Source organism: Lepus europaeus, chromosome 3, assembly GCF_033115175.1.
Source record: "Lepus europaeus isolate LE1 chromosome 3, mLepTim1.pri, whole genome shotgun sequence".
Taxonomy (NCBI): Eukaryota; Metazoa; Chordata; class Mammalia; order Lagomorpha; family Leporidae; genus Lepus; species Lepus europaeus.
Window position 1 is genome coordinate 31,631,810 of NC_084829.1, and position 18,931 is coordinate 31,650,740.

At 59.4% G+C, this 18,931-nt stretch overlaps 1 protein-coding gene and 1 pseudogene across 2 annotated transcripts in view; one reads left to right on the plus strand and one right to left on the minus strand.

The window, feature by feature from the left end:
* The window catches only part of LOC133755761 (RLA class I histocompatibility antigen, alpha chain 11/11-like), a 160,587-nt gene that overhangs the window by 134,412 nt on the left and 7,244 nt on the right, over positions 1-18,931 (plus strand). The gene's annotated exons all lie outside the window — the stretch shown is intronic.
* LOC133755762 (RLA class I histocompatibility antigen, alpha chain 11/11-like) lies at positions 4,811-8,174 on the minus strand (annotated as a pseudogene).

Genomic DNA, 18,931 nt, shown 5'->3' on the forward strand with positions numbered 1-18,931 from the left:
GACACAGGAGCCCAGTACTCCATCTGGCTCTCCCACGGGGAAAACATGGCCCTCCCACTTGGGCATCTTCTGCTGCTTTCCCAGGCACATTAGCCGGGGGCTGGACTGGAAGCCGAGCAGGCAGACTGTGAACCCGCCCTCTGCTCTGGGAGGCGGCACCACAGCCAGGAGCTGAACCCGCTGTGCAGACGCTGCCCTGGGAAAGGTTTCCTCTCCCACACAGTCCTCTGCCTCTCTCAGGTCTCAGCCACGTGAGGTTTGCAGCTGCGAGGTGTCAGGACGTCTCAGGACGTCCTGCTGTGTCCTCCTCCTGCCATGGGGCAGGGTTTCCAGGACCTGCGGTGACACCAGAGAGGTGCTGCTGCCAGACCTCAACCAGCTCAGCGCGGCTCAGCAGCCCAGCCTCACTGTGCCCTTCATAGCCCAGAGCCTCCTCCCTGAGAGGACCCCGAAGGCTGCCAGCCCCCTCCTCTGCCTGTAGAGTGAACTGTCTCTCCTTTACCCTCCAACCTTGTCCTCCTCATTCTGATGGGCACTGTGGACGGGGATGGGATTTTCCCAACAGAAAGAGCCTGGAGACAGCCAGAGGTCAAGGCTCCAGGCTCTCCAGGGGCTTTGGAGCACTCATGCACCCCTGGGCGGGCGTGTGGGTGCCTGGACTGCTCGGTGCCTGTGGGAGTTCTTCCAGCCCTCATCCTCCACCCACTCCTCCCAGGCTTTGCCGTCTCTGCCGCCTGCCCTGTGTGTTCTCCTTTGCCCCGGCAGCTGTGACTACCGCTGGTGTCTCAGTGCTTGTACACACACGGTCATGGAGAGGACTCCAGCCCTGGGAGTGAGACAGGACAGCGGCTGCTCAGTCCCCGCCAGAGCCATCACCTGACACTCAACCCCAGTCCCCGGGAGCAGAGTCCATGTGGCCTCCCTGGCAGCAGGAGCTCTGCCGCCTCCCCGGGGCTGCCTGAGGGCCGGCAGCGGGGCTGGGGCTGGCAGTGGCTGAGTAAATGACACCGCGCTCCCTGCCGACTGAGAAGTTCGTTTGTTCTAAGTGCTCCTCGGTCACTGTAGATTTTATTCGATTACAAAGCGCAGAACAATTTAATACTGACCACTGTCTCCCTTGGATTAATAGTTGCTTCATTTAAAATTTTTTATCTTCAATTAATAGCTTGCATTTTTTATTTGAAAGGCAGACACACACAGCAAGAAAAAGAGACAGTGATAGATGAATGGAGAGAGATCTATTTGCTGACTCACTCCCCAGATGCAATACCCAGGGCTGGACCAGGCCAAAGCCAAGAGTCCAAACCTCAACCTGGGTCTCCTGTGTGGGTGGCCCAATGCTTGGCCCATCCTCCATGCCTCCAAGGGTGCGCACCAGGAGGACTTGGACTGATGGCAAGAAGCCAGCACCCCAACAGGCACAGCACTGGGGGTGCAGGTGTAACCAGGGTGACAGCCGCTGCTGCCAACAGCTGCCCTGACTTTGTTTGATTGACACACAGTGGTTGTACATATTATAGGGTCCAGTGCGGACTCTCAGTACATGGATACATGTGGAAGGAACAAATCAAAGTCATTAGCAAACGGGTCACCTGAATCCCCAGTGTCTCTCTGTGTAGAGAACATTCACCAACTGCTCTCAGCCTGTGACAGACGCTAGGTCTCTGTTCCCTCGGGGGCCTCCTCAGCCACAGCGCAATCAAACCTAAAGTCTCTGCCCACCCCCCCCCAGCTGGGGGAGCCCCTGTTCTATTCTCCACGTCCAGGACCTCAGCTTTTCAGACGCCACAGTGAGCGAGCTCAGGGGGATTTGTCTCTGTTCCGGGCTTATTCAGTGACACCTTGAGCCCCAGGTTCATCCTCCTCCTTGCAAACCCCAGGATTCGTCCTCTTAACTGGCTCAGCAGTGCCCCGCTGTGGACACACCCCCTGCTCTGTCTCCTCCACCGTGGGCCCTGGGCTGATTCCGTGTTCGTTATGGTGACCAGGGCTGCAGCGAACACGGGGTGCAGACGTCTCCTTCTCTCCGGACCTCCCTCCCGCAGCTGTGTGCCCGTACTGGGATGGCTGGTCGTGCCGTGGTTCTGTTTTAATGATTCAGAAAGACTCTAGTTTTAATTCTTAAGGTCTTCCACCTACTTTTCATAAGGCCACTCGCCATGTGAGTACCCAGTTTTCCCCGCACCATGTTGGAGAATTGTCCTTTCTTCAGAGTGTGTTTTGGTATCTTTGTGCAAAGTCAGTTGCTGTAAAATAAAGATTTTTTTCTGGGCTTCCTATTATTTTCTGTGTCTATGTGTCTGTGTCTCATGCCAGTACCATTCTGTCCTGGTTATTATAACTTAGTAGTATGTTTTTTTAAAGATTTATTTATTTGTTTGAAAATCAGAGTTACAGAGAGAGAGAGAGAGCGCACGCGAATAGAGAGATCTTCCATCTGATGGTTCACCCCCAATTAGCCACAATGGCTGGAGCTGCACCAATCCGAAGCCAGGAGCCAGAGCTTCTTCCGGGTCTCCCACGCATGTGCAGGGGCCCAAGCACTTGGGCCATCCTCTACTGCTTTCCTAGGCCATAGCAGAGAGCTGTATTGGAAATGGAGCCACCGGGTCTTGAACCGGCGCTCATATGGGATGCCAATGCTTCAGGCCAGGGTGTTAATCCGCTGTGCCACAGCACTGGCCCCAGTAGTATGTTTCTTTTAAAATGATTATTTGTGAGGCCAACGTTGTGGCATTGCAGATTAAGCCACTGCCTGCAGTGCTGGTGTCCCATGTGGGTAATGGATCGAGTCCTGGCTGCTCTACTTCTGATCCAGCTCCCTGCTAATGCACAAGGAAAGCAGCAGACCTTGGCCAGAGTCCTTGGGCCCTGCACCCATGTGGGAGACCTGATAGTAGCTTCTGGCTTCAGGCTTCGGATTAATTCTTGCTGTCATGGCCAACTGGGGAGTGAACCAGAGGATGGAAGACTTCTTTGTCTGTAATTCTGCCTCTCAAATAAATATAGAAACCTTTTTTAAGGAAAGAAAATCCAATGCCTTTGACTTAGGGTGCGGGCTCGTCTGCAAAAGCACTGGGAGTTGACAGAATGCACTGCCCCCCCACCATCACCATGCCAGCAAGGAGCCCTGCTGGGGGCGAGGCCTCCTCGGAGCCTGGGGCTGACTGGGAACTGACTCACTCCCACTGCCCAGCAGGGTGAGAGCGGACCACCCAGCACATCCGCAGCCCAGGAGAGGGGCGCAGTCACAACTGGAGAGAGGCTCAGAGTCGTGTGTGCACCAACTGTACATCGGAAACTCGGGGAATCAGGAAGAGCACTGTGGGCGGGGACAGCTACACTCAGCCCCTGCCAGAGGCTCCGCCTCCCAGTGTGGGCCCTGCTCAGGAACTGCTCAGTTACTAATCCTGAAGGGGAGGCCCAGGCGGGGCCTGGGGGTCCCGGTCCAGGTTTTGCTGAAAGTGTGGCCTGGGGACCACAGCAGCAGGACACCCTGGGACACACACAGATCTGCTCACCCCAGACTGTCTGAATCCTCATGGTGTCTCCGGGGCTCCTGCCCAGCAAGTCCCGGCCCCCAGTGCAGGACGTGGCCCCAGACCCGCGGCCGGCTCTGCTGTGAGCTCGCTCCTGTCACCAATGCTGAGGGGCAAGGGCTGGGACTGGGCCCTTTCTCCTCCAGCCACCCCCTCCCTCAGTGACTGCATCTTGGCTCAGGGCTGCAAACCCCATGCACACAGTGCCCCTCCCCGTCTACTTCTCAGCCCAGACGTTTCTCCTAACTCCATCCTGTGGCCCAGCTGCCGGCCCCATAGTGTCAGCCGCACTCCCAGCAGACACCTGGGCTCCCAGGGCGCCTGCATGGATACCTGGGCCACCCCCTCCCCAGATGCCCTGCCCACTGTCACCCCCTCCCCCCAGAGAAACCCCCTCCTCCTGCTGCCAGGCCTCCTTGACCGCCCTCTCTCAGCCCTTGGTGCCGTCCACGAGGCGGTGCCGTGAGTCCATCTTGAGAAGGAGCCAGAAGCTGCTCTCTCACTCCTCCCACCCCTGCCCCAGCGCGGTAGCTGCGTCCCCAGCCTGGGCCCTTCCGGGTGCCCTGACATCCTCCCTGCAGCCTTGCTGGCCTCTGCATCCCACCCTCCCCCAGCAGTCCCTCTGTCCTGTAAGGGAGCAGCAGAGCCACGCCCCTGACCCAGCCTTCACATCCCTCTGCTCCTTGTTCTTGTAGAGTAGATACACGCACGCATGCGCGCACACACACACACACACACATACTCCTGCCCCAGGACATTTTCACTGGAGGTTCCCTGCCTGCTAAGGACTTGCCACCATGGCTTTGCAGGTGACTCATCAAGTTCCTCAAATGTCTTCAAGGCCACTGTCTCAGCGGGGCCCACACTGCCCCTGCCCAGTAAGGAGGCCCGTTCCCTGTCCCTCACTCCCTATCTGGGCCACCTTCCCCATGCACTAACCTCCTACCCTGAGCACTCTCCTATTGCTCCATCCCAAGCCGGAGCTCAGGCTGCCCGGATGCAGGAAGCCATTCCAGCGGCAGATCCCAGGGACTGGACCTCCTGGGGCCGTGGCTGAGTCCCTGTGAGCACAGGCGGGGGGGGGGGGGGGGCGGGGGGCACAGCTTCCACTGCAGACGAGGACGGGGCAGGGACCCAGGTAAGGAGCGACCACAATGCCCGGATGGACTCAGCACCCAGGGGCACAGCACTGTCCTCACTCAGTGCCTCCCAGCCCCTCCCGGCCCCACCTGCAGCACACTCAGCACAGCAAGCAGATGGGTTCTGGAAGGTTCTGGTGCTTCTATTTATTTCTATTTATTTCCTCTCACAAATTTTAGGGATCTCCTCATGTAATTAACTCACCAACCCCTCATGACAGAATTGGAAAAATAAATCACTGCTCAGACTGAATGGGGCAGGAGCTGCAGCACAGTGCACGGGACCTGAGACAGGACGGAGACGCCCACACCGGCAGGGCGGGCTGGGCTCCCGCTCCTCACACTGTGCCTGCTGCCCACGCGCTCAAGGTGAGCCGGGCTCTGAGGACAAAGACGGGGCCTGCACAACTCTGCATCGCTCAGTCCCACACAGGCCGCTTCTCACGCTGTAGAAAAATCCAGATAACAAGTTCAGATGAGCAGTGCACACGGGGACATGAGCAGCCACCACCAACACAGCGTCATTCAAGGAATCCCCAGACCCACAGTGTCCCCTCTGCCCCACCCTCTCCCAATCAGGCCTGCAGGTCTCACCTTTCATGACATGTGAGAATCATCAGAACCCTGGTCCCTGTGGCCACCTGGGGTGAACAAATCAGGGCTGGGTGAGGCTCACAGGGGACGTGGCTGAGGGAGGGACATGGGGTGGGCAGGGGACGTGGTTGAGGGAGGGACATGGGGTGGGCGGGCAGCGCCTCCATGGGCTTCTCACTGTGGCAAGCGTCTCGGTGACCCCTCCCTCCACACACCCCAGGACTTACCTACAGCCGGAGCCTATCTCCCTCCTTTCCTATCTGTAAGAAGAAAACACCTTGTGAGAGGCCAGGGAGGAGGCAGGGCCTGAGCACCCACCTAGAGGAAGCCCAGAGCACTGGCTCATCCTACAGAAGCTTCCGGAACTGTGGCTGTGGGACAGGAGACCCCGCCCCTGGAGCCCTGTCCTCAGCTGGGGCCGCCCCCTGCTCTGTGGCTGCTGGCACTCAGCTCCATCACCAGCACCAGCCCAGGAAACATTCGTCCTTATCTTCCCTGTGCTTTACAGAGAGCCCGCGTTAGCACACAGGGCCCGGCCTCCCCCCATGAACAGGGCTGGAGGTCCCCCAGGGGACAGGAGAATCAGACTCCGCCCTCCCCTCCCCTACCTGAGCTGTGCCTCCTCCTCCTCACAACAGCGACCACAGCTCCCAGGATCAGAAGAACTCCAAGAACTCCAGCAACAATTCCCACTCTGAGCGCGGTGGGCTGAGCAGGAGGCTCTGGGAGAGAAGGGGAGGTGAGGGGCTCTGACCCCAGGGCTCAGCCCTGACCCTGCTGAAGGCCCCAGAAGGGCTCTGCCCACCCCACAGAGGCCCCGCCCCTCCGGCTCTCCTCACCCCATCTCAGGGTGAGGGGCTCCGGCAGCCCCTCGTGCTGCACACGGCACGTGTATCTCTGCTCCTCTCCAGAAGGCACCACCACAGCCTCCCACTTCTGGAAGCTTCCGTCGCCCCCAGGCCTGGTCATCCCAAACTCGGTGTCCTGGGTCTGGTCCTCCCCATCTCGCTGCCAGGTCAGTGAGATCTCCGCGGGGTAGAAGCCCAGGGCCCAGCACCTCAGGGTGGCCTTGCGGTCAGAGGCGGGGTGGTGGGTCACGTGGGCTTTGGGCGGGTCTGAGGGAAAGATTTGGAAAGTTCAGGCACTTTGTGATCTTCATGGGACACAGGAGCAGCACTCAGGGGACCATCCTGAGAATGGATGGAGCGACAGAGGTGGGGGAGGGGTGCAGAACCCAGACCCTGCCTGCACACAGGCATCGGGATGACTGATTCTTTGGAAAGTTCTAGAATCAGGTGAGACAGCCCAGGGTAGGAGTGTCCAGGTGTCTTACGGTGAGGAAAAGGATTTCAGCCTTGACCTGAGAGGAGGCAGAGACTCGGAACACCTGGGGTCAAACCTCCCCACGCAGCAGCCTGAGGCCAAGAACAAGCCTGGGAGAGGTCCCCTGATCACAGAACCCTGCCGGAGTCCAGGGCACCGCTGAGGGGACTTCTGGAATGTTCTGGCCCTCCTTCCTCAGCCCGGTTTCCTCTACTGCCCTGAGAGAAGGTCGGCCCCTTATCAAGGAGGACGCTTCTGCCCGGAAGGTGGGAAGTCAAGGTCTCATTTCCTCCCCTCCTACCCACGCTTGCCCCAGGGGAGGATGGCGAGAGGCCCCTCCCAGCCCCACGCACCTGCGCGCTGCAGAGTCTCCTTCCCCGTCTCCAGGTGTCTGCGCAGGCACTCCACGCACTCCCCCTCCAGGTAGGCCCTGTGGAGCTCAGTCGCACCCGCCGCCTCCAGTTTGCGCTGGGAGATCTGCGCCGCCGTGTCCGCCGCGGTCCAGGAGCGCAGGTCCTCGTTCAGGGCGAGGTAGTCAGCGCCGTCGTAGGCGAACTGACTGTACCCGCGGAGGAGGCGCCCGTCCGCCCCGACCTCGCAGCCATACATCAGCTGGATGGTGTGAGACCCTGGCCCCGCCCCGCGGTCAGCCCCGGCCACGGAGCTCCACCCCCGCCCTCACCCACCCGCGGGGATTTCGGCCAAAACCGAAACCGAAACCCGTGAGTGTCACGCGGGCTCCTCCCGTGCCCGGGGTCTCCGCGGGGCGCGCAGTCTGGGCCCCACGCGGGGAGGGGTCGCGAGCTGCGATCGGGCCCGGGTCACTCACCGGCCGCGCTCTGGTTGTAGTAGCCGCGCAGGGTGTTCAGGCCCACGCGGTAGGTCTGCGTGGTGTCCTTTAACTTCTGAGTCTCCCGGTCCCAGTACCCCGGCTCCACCTGCCGCATCCACGGCGCCCGCGGCTCCATCCTCGGGCTCGCGGCGTCGCTGTCGAAGCGCACGAACTGTGTGTCGTCCACGTAGCCCACGGCGACGAAGCGCGGCTCCCCCAGGCCGGGCCGGGACACGGACGTGTAGAAATAAGTCAGGGAGTGCCAGCCTGGGGGCGAGAGCGGCTGAGAACTGCCCGACCCCTCCCGCAGCCGGACGCCCGGGTCTGAGGTGGGTGGGACCGGGCGGGGAGTAGGGGAGCCGGGTCGTGAGAAGGAGAGGGGAGGTGGGGAGGGAGGTGGCGGGACCGGCGAGGCCGAGGTGGGCTGAGGAGACGCCGCTCCCCGGGGTCCTGTGTCCCCGCCGCGCGCTCCCCACGCTCCTGCCCCACAGACGCCGTCTCCCTCCCGACCCCGCACTCACTCGCCCGGGTCTCGGTCAGGGCCAGGGACCCCGCGAGCAGCAGGAGGAGGGTCCGAGGCGCCATGGACATCCTTGTCGGCGTCTGAGGAGAATCTGAGTCCTGGCGCTAGCCGGGATCCGGCGGCGCTGATTGGCTCCTATGGAAGCAGGGTGCCCAATGGGAGTGAAACCTGGGCCCCTGTCGCTAGTGTCCAGGCTAAAGGAATGGACACAGGTGATGAAGTGCCAGTGAAACTCAGGGACCTGGGGACTCCCCGCCGCTGGGCTTCCCCGCCCAGACTCCGCCCTCGGACCGAGACCCTGAGCGCCACGCCGGGACCTGGACTCTGCCCCGACCCCTGCCCTCCGGTGCTGCGCTGCGTCATGTCGGCTCCCGGAGGCCAGGCAGCTGCTGTCTAAGGAAACCCAGAGAGCCCCAGGCCGGCCCAGCCCCTCCCTTCCCTTCCCGGATCCCTGTCCCTGAGCTGTGCCTGCCCTTACCTGTCCCCTGACTCTTCTAGAGGAAAACTCACCTCCAGGGACCTTGGTGGGGGGAGTGAGGGGCCTGGGGAGGGCGGGAGGAGCGGCAGTGGTGTGGTCCTCAGCCCCGGGGGAAGGGGCCACAGTGTGTGAAAGCCCCAGAGAGAGGTCCCCGCGGAGCCGGGTCCTGTGGGCTATCAGCCACAGTCTGCAGCACACACTTCCCCACCTGAGTGATCAGGACCCCGGTCTGTGACAGCGCACCGTGGCCCCGCCACACCTAAAAGTGTCCAACAGTGACGCCCCCAGAGCCCCAGGTCTGCTTTCCCAGAAAACTAGGCTGTGCCTGGTGAGGGAACCTTAGCCCCCAGCCCTGAGCCTGTCTGTGGGAGTGCGGCACAGCTCAGCTCCAGGTCCCTCCCCATCCACCAGATGTGGTCCAGGACCCCTGGGATGCCTGACCCTGGGCAGTCCTGAGCCCCGCCCTGCACACACCTGTGATGAAGTTTAGCTGATAAATCAAGAACAGGAAGAGGTGAACCACAGCACTGATAGCGTGGAGCTGTTTCAACCATGAGCTGTGAGAAGTCCGGAGTGACTGTGGTCTCTGAGAGGGTCACGGGTGCTGTGTCCCCTCCTCTGTGACAATGTGAGTAGCCCGGAGCCTGTGTGATGCCATGGAGGGAGGTGGGTGACAGATGCTCTGATGCAGTGCTAGGCTGTCAGGTAAGGGGGCTCACACAGACCTAGAGAAAAAGAGAGAGAGAGAGATCTCCCATGGACAGGTTCCCTCCCCGCATGCCTGCAACAGCCCAGGATGGTTCAGATGGAAGTCAGGAGCCCAGAACTCAATCAAAGTCCCCCCCGTGGGCGGCACAGACCCAAGCACTTGAGCAACCACCCCTGTCCCCAGGTGCTCCTCAGCAGGGACTGGGACTGGGAGTGGCGCCTGCACTCAACCTCAAGGTCTCAGGCATCGCATGCAACAGCTTCACTGCCGCCCCAGTGCCCACTCCTCTGTATTGTATTAAATGTTATTTATGAGAGAGAGAGAGAGAGACTCTCATCTGGTTGGGCTGAAGAGGAGCAGATGAAATCCAGCCCAGGACTGCAGTGATGGGGGCAGGAGCCCAGTCCCTTGAGCCTGTGTCACTGCTCCCAGGGTCTGCGTGGGCAGGAGGCTGGAGTCAGGAGCAGCAGCCACTCAGCCTGGGCATCTGCTGTGGGGTGCGGGCGTCTCTGCTGTGAGGCTAAATGCCCACCTGCTGTCTATTGTATGAATTGTTTCATGCAAGCCTTGCACAGATTTTATTGTGGCACTGGTGTTAGTTTTTAACCTGATTCACATACTGAGGCGATTAGATATTTGGCAGCCCCACAGATGCATTAAATTCTAAGTGTTTCCAGCTATTTTTTTTCTAAGCCAGCTTTGTGTCAATGCAGGTTAAGCCTCCTCCTGCGACACTGGCCTCCCATATGGGCACTGGTTTGAGTCCCTGCTGCTCCACTGCCCACTCAGCTCTGTGCTAATGCCCCTGGGAAAGCAGCAGAGGATGGCCAGCGCTTGGGCCCCTGCAACTATGGGAGACCTGGAAAAAGCTCCTGGCTCCTTAGCTTAGGTTAGCCCAGCCCCAGCCTTTGCAACCATTCGGGGAGTGAACCAGTGGATGGAATAGTGATGCCGTCTCCATTCCCCCAATCCTGTCTGGCTGTAACTCTGACTTTCAAAATAAATTTAAAAAAAATTTTTTTAAATACTACGTGCTAGGAATCCCTGCAAGGCTCTACAGATAACATCTATTCAAGTCTATAAAGGAACTCACTTGGAGCTGAGCACACTGCTGATTCAGAATCCTGACCTCTGCCTCTTCCTCATCTCCTTCTCAGCCCTTCCCCCTCACCTCCTTCTCTCCTTGCCCCCCCCCCAGTCGCCATGAGAGCACTAGCACCGCCCTCTCCCCCACCCAGGGGCCATTCTTCCCAGGGCAGCAGCCCCTGGCTATTGGGAGTCAGCTGTTCACTCCTGCCTGTGAGGCACTCCCGAGGGAGCTTGTGGTGGCCAGTGAGTTCAGCCCCGACCTTGTATCCCAGGGCTGCTGAGTCCAGGCTGTTCTGGTCTTCCTGCTCACGTACCTGGGAAAGTAGTGGAAGGTGGCCAAGAGAAATCCACCCACTGGTTCCCCTCCCGGATGGCTGCTGTGTCCTGGCTGGAGGGAGCTGGATGACAGCAGAGCAGTCGGGGTCACACAGGAGCTCTGATAGGGACGCCTGGACCCAAGTGCAGTGTAACTGACTATGCACAGTGCCTGCCCCAGCCCTGCCTTTCAAATAAATAAATAAATAAATCTTTAAATGTCCCACTCCAATGGCCCCATCAACTTTAAAAAACCTCTAGAAGGTAAGGACCATGAGCACACAGGACTCAGGGCTGTTTTGGGCAAAGCTGTAACCCCAGCATCTGGAGTCACACCTGCTGACAAGAGGTGCTGAACTGGGTTTTTGAAAGAGTGACACCTGATTGTTTACAATGTAAACGCTTCATGTAACAATCCTAACAGGACAAGTCCAAAAGCCATCAGGAAGGTTTTGTCCATGCAGTGAGTGCTCACCCCAGTTCCCGAAATCTCGCTGGAGGAGAGGATGCTTAGGCTGGGGCACCTGGTGCACCCCTGAGCCTGGGTGTCACCAGCTTCCTGTCACTGCATAACAGGTCCCCACACACTTCCTACCTGGGAGAGGGTGACTGAGGGCAAGTGTGTGGACTCCCTGAGGGCTGGGACAGGAAGTTGGGGGAGGGGCTGGCACTGTGTCTTGGGGGTATAATTGCAGCATGCAGTGCCAGCATTCCACATGGGGGCTGATTCAAGACCCCGCTGCTGCACTTCCGATTCAGCTCCTTATCCCTTATTGTGGCCTGGGAACGCAGCAGAGGACGGCCCAGTTCCTTGGGCCCCTACACTCTCATGGGAGACCTGGAGGAACTTCCTGGCTCCGGGCTTGGGTTCAGCATAGCTACAGCAGTTGGGACCAACTGGGGAGTGAATCAGGTGATGGAGGGCCTCTCTCTCCCTCTCCCTTTCTCTCTCTCTCTCTCTCTTCTCCTTCTTTCTCTCCTTCTCTCTGGGTAACTCTGACTTTCAAATAAATAAATAAATATTTTTTTAAAAAAAGGAAGTCAGAAGAGAACAGTGGGCGTGGCGGGGTGTTGGTCTCAGCTCTGTTGGCCGCACGGGGGCAGCACAGAGCAGGCAGAGGGAACTCCCCAGCTGAGGAGCTGTGTCCAGCAAGTGGGCAAAGCAGGTGAGAGGGGAGGGAGGCGCTGAAACGACTCACCAGGGCGTTCAGAGTGGGGGAGGGGCTGGGCGGACATTTGGTCTCGTCCTTAGGGCCCGGATCCCAGATAGGATTTCCTCTGTGTACCAGCCGGCTCTGGCCCCAGTTCCAGTTACTGCTCCTGCAGACTCTGGGAGGCAGCAGGTGATGGCCTGAGGGGCTGAGTCCCTGCCTTCCCGTGGGGACCTGGGCTCAGTTCCTGGCTCCTGGCTTCACCCCAGCCCCGTCCCAGCCATTACAGGCATTCGGGGAGTGAATCAGCAGTGGACAGCAGGCTATCTCTCTGCATGGTGAAGACACAGATGAGTGAACAGACTTTAAGTGACTGTGGGAGGAGAGGTTGTCACCTGAGGAGGGCGATGAGCAGCCGTGGGATCCATGGCCCGGGATCGCCTGGGCTCAGGGACTGTGGGCTTGATGCAGTGCGGGGAGGACTCCACACCCGGGATTCAGGGCCTGCACAGGGTGGGGTTTGTGCTGCTCCCCCCCCCCCACATGACACAGGGACAGCGGCCTTGGTCTCAGAGCTCAGGCCGCCCTGCGGGGACGAGAAAGGAGGGCGGGGTCAGGGGCCGGGAGCAGGACACTGAGACTGGGACAGGGCCGGGTCTAGGCAGTGAGCAGGCTGAGGTGACCCCAAGGTCAGCGCTCCTCACGGGAGGCTCTGGGAGCATCCACTTCCCGCTCACCCGAGTCGCCCTCGGATTCAGGTCCCTGCACGCAGAGGGCTGAGGCCTGGGTGTCCATGGGGACTGCGCTCCAGGAGCCCCTCCCAGGTCCCCGGGGCCCCCACAGCCCATCACTCCTCCCCTGGAGCCCCCTCCCCTCCACCTCCTCCTCAGCAGGGTCTGTCTGCCGCCCCCAGGGAAGGCGTCGGCATCCATGGCATTCACGGTGCCTGTGCCATGACAAGGCCACCCACATAGCCCAGCACAGGGTCCCCATTTCCCTGTCCAGACCCCATCACACCCCAGTGTCTCTGCGGCCATGTCCTGCAGCCTGGTCCAGTCCCCGGCATTTGGGCTGGGACATCCTGGGGACCGTTGTTCAGCCACGTGGGTTTCTTGGAGATCCCAAGGGTCAAGGGGACAGCACTGCTGCAGAGGGCGGGGGTGGGGGGGTGGGGTGGGGACCAGGAGCTGAGAGGAGAGAGGAGGAGGGGCCTGGGCCCACGGGGAGGAGCTGCAGGGAGGGGCGCGGCTCCACCCTGAAGACAGACTAGGGGGTGCCAGGGAGGAGGGTCTGCAAGGTCTGAGGACCACACGGGGCGCTGCCACTGTGTCCCCCCTCCAGCCTGGGGTGCAGGTCCCTGGGACCCCACGTGAGAGGCCTTGGCGGGGCCATGCCCCAGGGATTGCAGGTGTGTGTGAGAGCTGCGAGGGGAGTGGCTCTCCTGCCTGCATGGTTGAGGGTTTGCGGCTCTGGGCCTGAGCATCGCTGGGGAGCAGTGGGAAGACTTCAGGACTGGGGCAGGGGCCAGGAGAGGAGGCAGCAAAGGGTGAGCAGAGCCCCTGGGGGAGCGGGCGGGACGTGTGGGGACCTGGTGTGACTGACACACGCAGGGACGGGCACAGGAGGGCTCAGGCAGGGGTGAAGCTGTGAGATGAGGGGGGAGGAGCAGGTCCCTGTGTCCTGGGTGCTGGTGAAGGAGGTGAACAGGTTCGTGCTTGGTCCCAGTGCCTGCCCCCTGATGATAGGGTGGAGCCTGGGCTGGGCGGGGCCTCAGAGGATGTGCAGGATTCCTGCTGACCCCTGAGGGAGGGGCTGGCGCTCATCACAGGTCTCAGGTCTGCCTTGGCACCTGGGGCTGGGGTGGGTCCCCTGGGCACCGAGTGTGGTCTACACAGGGGCCTCCTCTGCCTGCTGTGGGAGACAGGCCCAGGAGAGCTGAGCTCTTAGTCCTGACAGCCCCAAGGCACACCTGCACTCACTAGAATGTTATGTGGGCCTTTGATGCTACTCTAGGAGCTGGTGTTGTGGTGTAATGGGTTAAGCCTCCACCGGAAGTGCTGAGGCCAGAGCTGCGCCAATCCAGACCAGGAGCCAGGATTTCCTCCGGGTCTCCGAACATGGGTGCAGAGGCACAAGGACTTTGAGCATTTTCTACTGCTTTCCCAGGCCACAGCAGAGAGCTGGACTGGAAGTGGAGTAGCCAGGACTAGAACCGGCGCCCATGGGATTCTGGTGCTGCAGGCAGAGGATTAACCTACTGTGCTATGGCGCTGGCCTCCAGGGATCTCTTTCATAATTGCACTGACTCAGTGCTAATTGTGGTATGTACAAGGGAGTTCAAAAAGTTCGTGCAAATTCATTATTCTCCTTAACCTCCATTGGCACAAATGCTCTGAATCCCCCATATAAATGCAAATGTCTTTAGTGTATAGTTTTATCCAGTAACTTTCTTTCAAGTTTTTGTTAATGCAAAGAGCTTGTGGTTCACATTTCTCTTGGCTGGGAATCTGGTGTAATTAGGAGTGGCGATGGAGACTGCCAGTATGCAGGGGTCCTCGCTCTGCACCCCTGCCCCCTCCCCTGCTGTCCCTGCTCTGTGTCCTCTGGGGACTGCTCTACTGCCCAGGACAACTTATTTCCTGGATCCCAGGTGGTCCTGGCTAAAAGGGGCATCGTGTTGGGAGAGAGGGACGGAGGAGCATTGCTTTGTGGTCTCTTCCCCTTGTACCTCTTTATGATGTTCCAGGGAGAGGAAGACACCATTGGCCTGAATTCCTTGCTCTGGGCCCTCCCACCGCCTCTCAGATTGAATGCCATGTGCCCAGCACTCAGAGCCATCACCAATGCCTCAGTCCCCCTATGCCTGGAGCAGCGCTTCTCAAACCTGCCCACACTTCCCATAGCTCGGGAGATCTGAAACAGCCCCAGGAGCAGACCACACCTTAACCAATTACATCTGATTCTCAGAAGTGAGAGCAGGGGCCAGCACTGTGGGTGGCATAGAAGGTTAAACCTCTGCCTGCAGTGCCAGCATCCCATACGGGCACCAGTTCAAGTCCTGGCTGCTCCACTTCCCATCCAGTTCCCTGCTAATGCACCTGGGGAAGCAGCAAAAGACAGCTTGTGCCCATGTACCCACAAGGGAGACCCAGATGAAGCTCCTCCCTTGGCCTCACCCAGCCTGGCCATTGCGGTCATATGGGGAGTAACCAGCAGATGAAAGATCTCTCTGTATCTCTCTACCTCCTTCTGTATCTCTGCCGTTCAAATGAATACATACATCTTTTAAAACGTGGGAATCAGGTACCAACATAGTTTGTAATCTCCCCAGTACCCGTGATTCCAATAACCAGCAAGGTGGGAGCAGGGGCCCAGAGCAGTGGTTCTGGTATCTGGTGAACATCAAAGTCAGGTGGAATTGTAACACAGCTACCGAGGCCCCGATACTATCTCAGCTCAAAGGCCTGGGTCCTGTGGTTTTGTTGGTTTGTTTTTGTTGTTGTTGTTTGTTTTTTGTACTTCTCCAGGTGGTTACTATCTGCACAGGTTGTGAAAACCCCCAACCAGTATCACCATCACAGGCATACTTTATTCATTTATTTGAAAGGCTGAGGGAGACAGAGAGATACAGAGTCAAGGACAGAGATCTCCCATCCACTGGTTTATGCCCCACAGGCCCACAGGAGCGGGGGCTGAGCCAAGCCAGCACCAGGAGCCAGAATTCATTGGGGTCTCCCCCATGGGTGGCAAGTGGACAAGCAATGGAGCCGTTACCTCCTGCCTCCCAGGGTGCACACGGTCAGGAGCTGGAGTTGGGAGTGAGGGAGCCGGAAGGAACCCAGACACTGATGCAGGACGTGGATGCCCTGAGCAGTGTCTGAGCCATGGAGCAAAACCCCCGCCCCTCACGGGCATCCACCAGAGGAAGGCGGCTGAGAGCAGCTCAGAGCGGTGGGAGCCTTGGCTGCACCCAGGTGTGCACCTGCTGAGCCACCTGCTGAGAGGACGCTCCCTCCCCAAGGCACCCAGGTCACCTGACACCTACAGGGGTACAGACTGCTGGGCCTCTGAGCAGTAACCAATCTTGAGTCCCAGGTACACGGAGCGCTGAGCCGGCTACGACACAATAGGCTGAAGGAGCAGAATCAGTGCTGAAACAGAATCCTGGTGCTCAGGGAGCAACGGTGCAGAGCCCACGGCTGTGGCCATTGGCTGGGCTGCAGGCTGCAGGCAGGGCCCTGGAGGAAGAGGCCACAGGCTGAGTGCTGGCAAAGAGAGCCACCTTCACGCAGCCCACGAGACCCGGCAGTCAGGGGAGACTGCGTGACGCAGGAAGGGAAGCCAGGACAGTGCCCTGGAAGGCAGAGGAACTCACCCAGCGTGAGGGAGGCAGACCCACACGGGGGCAGGACTGAGTCCCACCACGGGCCACCGAGACCTCCCTGAGCCTGTCACCCCCCAGGACCCAGCCCCTGACGCTGGGATGTTGGGCGTTAGACTTCAAGATGCGAATCTTGCACGGAGCCCCTAACAGGGTCCGAGGTGAAGGTGTGGGAGGTGCTGTCCCTGGTGGGTGCTCGTCCTGGCTGCAGACGGCACCTGCTCACCGCGTCCTCCAGTGCCCTCTCCTCTGTGTGTGCTGACACACATGTCGCACCCTGTGACCTCAGCTAACCTGAGTTATCTCCTTAAAGATCCCACCACTAAATGTAGCCCCTTGGGGGTTAGGCATACAAAGTGAGAGTTTGGGGAGACACAACTCAGCCTTAGGAGGGTCTTCTGGGCCCATGCAGGGGTCTGGCACTCCCAAGGTAGCCGCATTTCCTGAGCCCTTCAATGAGAACCATGGCTCTGATATCTATGGGCCTGGGCTAGGACCTGCCCTGGTGGGGGTTGTGGGTTCGTGCAGTGTGAGGCCACGGGGGTCTCTCCCATGGATGGAGGACTCCCAGTGCCCTGGTCATTCACTTGGTACAGAAGTCAGACATGGGGTCCTGGCTGCCGTCACAGTTCAGGGCTTGGACACGGCACGGGGCGGAGGCTGAGGGTCCTGTCTGGGGCTCTGGGTGCTGGGCTCACTGGGGCAGGAGACAGGATCTCAGGGTCCATGGACTCCCAGCTGCTGAGAGTCCAGGGCCACCCCCGGGGAACTGGGAAAAGGGCACTCAGCTGCCTGTGTCAAACAGCTGCCCACAGCGGCGTCAGCCTGCGGCCCTGCAGTGTGTCTGGGCCTGGTCCCGAGGCTGCAGTTGTCCCCGGGAGGAGGGCACACTGAGGACTGGACAGCAGCTGCTGCGTCCTGGGCTCATGCAGTGGCACAGACACTGCCCTTGGCTCCCTGTGGCCCATGACCCAGACCCCCCTCCCCAAACCAATCCCACAGGAGCCTCCCGGGCAGGGCTTCCCGTGTCCTGCTCCCCTCCCTGCGCCTTGCTTTTCCCTCCTGGTAAGTTTACTCACCTCATGGCCCAGTGTCACACCAGATCTGAGAACCAGCTGTTATGGTCTGGAGACCTTGCCTGTCTGAGCCACACTCAGTGGACAACACCTGTTACAGCAGAGCCCTCTCTTGACACAGCACACTGGCGCCCCCTTGTGTGCGGAGCCCTGTCCTGCGGCAGAAACCCAGGAAGACCCCGTGGAGGTCCTGTCTGCGCAGCCGCGGAGGGGGCTCAGCCAGGAGGAGGCTGCGCGGTGAGTCCAGCAGGGATGTTGAGTCCCGCAGGGCACCCGGGAGCGGGTCCACCGTGTTACGACAGCTCTGCTCCCAGGAGTTCCCAAGATTTGGACTAAACCAAGCTGTCATGATCAGATGAGTAGATAAAGAAATGTGGTGTCTATTCACAATGGAATAGTGCTAAGCTCTCAAAAAGAATGAAATCCTGTCAAGTGCAGCAAAAGGGTTGGAACTGGAAGACATCGAGTTGGGGGAAATCAGCCAGAAACAGAAAGACAAAAACCACAAGTTCTCCTTTATAGGCGGGAGCTAAAACTTCAACAAACAAACAAAACCTCCATCTGAACACAGAATATTGATCATTAAATGCTGGGAGAGTAGAAGGAATTAAAGGAGTTGTGACAAAGACAAAGTGAGAGAGACCACAGGGGGCAGGGCTCAGGTGAGCAACTCCCCCCCAATCCCCCGCTATGGGTACTGGAGGCGTGGATGGGGGACAAAGGAGTCTGGGGGCACTGGGCCGGAAGCAGCTGCCCAGCGCTGCACCTGACAGCTGTCATGGAGACAGGACGCCCGTCCTCCAACTGCAAGGTACGGAATTCTGCCCACAGCTCGGGAGGAGTTTGGAGGAGGACTCCACCCCCGAGAAGGCCCCACAGCTCTGTGGACCCTGCACCCAGAGCCCATGCACAGCAGCCTGGAATCTGACCCAGGACCTGCGAACAAACAAGAGGCCTTGACCCAAGCTGCACAGTGTGTGGTGACCTGTTATGCAGTGGCAGGAAGCTGCTGACACCCAGGCTCAGGGGTGCACCAGGTGCCCCAGCCTAAGCATCCTCTCCAGCAGAGTTCAGAAACTGGGGTGAACACTCACTGCATGAACAAAACCTTCCTGATGGCTTTTGGACTTGTCCTTTTAGGATTGTTGCACGAAGCGTTTACATTGTAAACAATCAGGTGTCACTCTTTCAAAAACCCAGTTCAGCACCTCTTGTCAGCAGGTGTGACTGTAGATGCTGTGGTTACAGCTTTGCCCAAAACAGCCCTGAGCCCCTGTGTGCTGATGGTCCTTACCTTCTAGAGGTTCTTAAAGTGAGATGGGGCCATTGGAGTGGGACATTTAAAGATTTATTTATTTATTTATTTGAAAGGCAGGGCTGGGGCGGGCACTGTGCATAGTCAGTTACACTGCACTTGGGTCCAGGTGTCCCTATCAGAGCTCCTGTGTGACCCCGACTACTCTGCTGTCATCCAGCTCCCTCCAGCCAGGACACAGCAGCCATCCGGGAGGGGAACCTGTGGGTGGATTTCTCTTGGCCACCTTCCATTGCTTTCCCAGGTACGTGAGCAGGAAGACCAGAACAGCCTGGACTCAGCAGCCCTGGGGTACAAGGTCGGGGCTGAACTCACTGGCCACCACAAGCTCCCTCGGGAGTGCCTCACAGGCAGGAGTGAACAGCTGACTCCCAATAGCCAGGGGCTGCTGCCCTGGGAAGAATGGCCCCTGGGTGGGGGAGAAGGCAGTGCTAGTGCCCACATGGGGACTGGGGGGGGGGGGGCAA